This window comes from Octopus bimaculoides, chromosome 15, assembly GCF_001194135.2.
Source record: "Octopus bimaculoides isolate UCB-OBI-ISO-001 chromosome 15, ASM119413v2, whole genome shotgun sequence".
In the NCBI taxonomy this organism is placed as follows: domain Eukaryota; kingdom Metazoa; phylum Mollusca; class Cephalopoda; order Octopoda; family Octopodidae; genus Octopus; species Octopus bimaculoides.
In genome coordinates, this window is record NC_068995.1 from 7,864,956 (window position 1) to 7,865,198 (window position 243).

Below are 243 nucleotides of genomic sequence, written 5' to 3' on the forward strand. Positions count from 1 at the left end.
CCACAAACACTCACACACATGTGGAGGCACATGGCCTAGTAGTTAGAGCAGCGGTCTCGCGGTCGAGAGATCGTAGGTTCGAATCTTAGACCTGACGATATGCATGTTTATGAGTGAAACACCTAAGGTCCACGCGGCTCCGGCAGAAGGTAATGGCGAAAGTCTGCTGACTCTTTCACCACAACTGTCTCTCATTCAGTTTTTATATATATGTATACAGATGCCTATATATATATATATATA